The sequence below is a fragment of the Diospyros lotus genome, chromosome 5 (assembly GCF_014633365.1).
Source record: "Diospyros lotus cultivar Yz01 chromosome 5, ASM1463336v1, whole genome shotgun sequence".
In the NCBI taxonomy this organism is placed as follows: domain Eukaryota; kingdom Viridiplantae; phylum Streptophyta; class Magnoliopsida; order Ericales; family Ebenaceae; genus Diospyros; species Diospyros lotus.
In genome coordinates this window covers 16,302,307-16,305,418 of record NC_068342.1, presented here as the reverse complement: position 1 = coordinate 16,305,418, position 3,112 = coordinate 16,302,307, and positions in this window count along the sequence as shown.

The following is a 3,112-nucleotide window of genomic DNA, read 5'->3' as shown; positions in this document are numbered from 1 at the left end:
CACCCGAAACCCGAGTGAACTTCACCTTTCTTCAACTCGTCTCATAACAAGCCAAAGGTGACCCAGGGACAAAACTAGCATAACACACACTATGCTGAGTATTGGAGATTTATGGGAACATACATTGCTGATCTTTACCCGATCCAAACTTGGCTCCACCAACTAGGGCTATGTTCATCCAACCTTCTCGCAATCACCTACACTATGATGAATTACAACAGCTAGAGACATCTAACGCTCATCAACACTTACATTCAATCCCATGAGTATATACACATACCACCATATGAATACATACAAAGATACTATAATTCACAAACTCGGGCAACAATGCTAGTCGTTATATCAACCTCCCGATACCATCGCTGCTTCTATCTGGACATGCTTCATCTACAACATGAGGTAAAACCTCATGAGTCATAAAGACTTAGTAAGGGTGCAATGCATAAGTAAATGAAGCATGAACGAGCATGTAATGCAAAATGAAATGCAAATGGGTAGTCTTCCATGCCTTCATAACCTCCTTAGGTTAAGGCATCGACCAACCCTTCTCACAACACTAGTCCTCCATATGGCTATAGGTACACTATAATACATATCATGCAGATGTTAACCACTACATGCAATTCATAGAGAAACACTTACAAATGCAAGCAAGACCCCCCAGCACTTGGGGTCATCCCTTACCTGGCTCGAAGCCTCTTCTGCATCAGCACGAACTCCAACCTGAATCTCGAACTCTTCTAGGACCATCGCCTCCTCGGTAGAACCTAGATGCCACACAAAACCCATCAACAAAAATTAAACCAATGCCCTCAACTTCACCACACACCGCAAAACCATCCATTAACAAATTTTCAAACCCCAACTCAGGGTTTAATCCAACGAATAATTATTCTACATTAACTCGCTTAATGCAAATAACTTGAGAAGAAAATATTAATTTACCTCGACTCATCTGGGAAGAAAACTGGCCAAACGCTCACATCGGCCTTGCCTCCCAAGCAGCCACTTGTGCCCAAAATTCCATTTTTGAGTCTTCGGCACACTCCTCAAGCCCCAATTTAATTTCTAGAATTTTCCCGACCTTTCTAGAATTTTTCTGACATTCTTCATATTTTTTTCTATTTTTTTCCATATTTCTTTCTTATTTTTCTTTTTACTATTTTTCCTTCATCTCATGTTCCCCTTCTTCTTCACTCATTCTTGTGTGCGCCTTCTCCTTTTCCTTCTCCAACCTCTCGCCCAGCAACTTCCACGCATGGCCACGAGCCATTGCCGCTGCCATCGCCGGCCACCGCCTCCAGCGTTGCCTCAACTACTACACGCCACAACCGCCTTCCCTGCCACTCGGAGCAACACCCGACACCACAACCGCCATGGCCATCCGCCTCGCTATTTCTAGCCACGACCGCTGCCTCCAGCTGCTGCCCGCGCAACCACCGCCAGCTTCCTCAACCGCTCCAGCTCTGCCAGACCTCCATGGTGCCTCCGCTGTTGGCCGCTACAACCAGCGCTGCCATCGCCGACCACAGCAACTTCCCTCGCCACTACCTTTGCTTCAGGTCGCCTCCAACCGGCCACCTCTCCCTCACGATCTCTCTCAAACTCTCTCACGCCATGCCTCGGCCCAACTCTGCCTCTCTCTTCTCTATTCTTTATTCTTAGCCAAATACTTCAATGAGAGAAAAATATCAGATTTTGGCAACTGTTACACGCTTGGCCTCCAAGCTTCCTATATATATATACATGTACTAATTACATATTAGCCCCTCCAAACTATTATTAATTCCACTAGAGGAATTTAATAATTGTCGTTAGCCCTTCCAAGGTTTAATTGATTATCATTAAGCCACTTAGATTCTCGTGTAGGCACATGGACGAAATCGACTTTGTCGAGTAAAATCAATTATTAATTTTATCCCAGCCCCATTTTTAGGAAAGGCTAAGGAAGATGAATCTTTACAGGCCCAGAGAAACAAGAGGGCCAAAATAGATGGTAAGGGTCCTAGCTCAACAGGAATTTCTATAGACTCGCTTTCAGAAGATTTTTTCAATTTCTCTACGCCGAACCTTCCACCATCCTCCACACATGCTAGCAAGGCTACTGAGGAAGGAGAAATTCGACTGTCATCACCATTGAGCCTAAGGGCCCAAGAGGCTATAACGATTGCTCAACATGAATGGGAGGCTAAGGAAAATGCAAAGGCTCAAATGGAGCGAGAGAGGCATCATAGCCAAAATCGAGCCATTAGCAATCTACCATTTCCACAGTCGATGGAGTGACCAGGAATAAGGGTGTTGGCTTTGGAGACTAGGGCACATCCGTCCTTATTTCCTAACTTACTAGGGAATGGCGTAAGCGGGGCACCAACACGCAGAAGGGCACAAGTTTTTGGCTCACTCAAGGCTTATGGATACAGATACGATTTTGGAGACAAGGGTTACAGCAAGACTATGTATACCTCAACAATGTCTCGAGATGAGGCAAGGTATTCAAGGGACACGCTAAGCCAGCTTAACACGATGGAACAATATTTGACTAAGGTATGAAAAACTTTCAATTTTTCTTTTGATATTTTCTTGATGCTCATTACGACTTATGATATTGAGACTTTTGCTTAATAGGAAATCCAACACCAGGTGATGGCCACAATAAAGGCTCAGGCTAACCTACTCAAGGCTCAGGCAGACAAAGACTAGATAGTCTCACATGCTCTACATCTGCAAGACAAAGTAAGGGACCTAGAGTATAAAGTCAGGGCCCTCAAGGAACACGAGAGGCAAGCCTCCTGACTTGAACACGAGGCAAAAGAGGCAAAGAAAGAGAACGACTCCTTGAAAAGAGACGTGGAGCTTCTTAGAAAAATTAAGGTGTCGCTGTCAGGGATTAATTTCGAGCTCTTTGTCGAACTAAACCAACACTTACAAAAAAGAGATTATACCCATCCCCAATTTTTGAAAAAGAAGAGGTGGCTAATAAGCTATCCAATTGGCTCGAGGGAATAAGTGTTGAGGGCATCAAGGCTGAAACAATCAAAGAATATATACCGTCCCGAGTATGTTTTGAGGAAAAGGGGAAGAAACACTTCGGGCTTTAAAAATTTTCAAA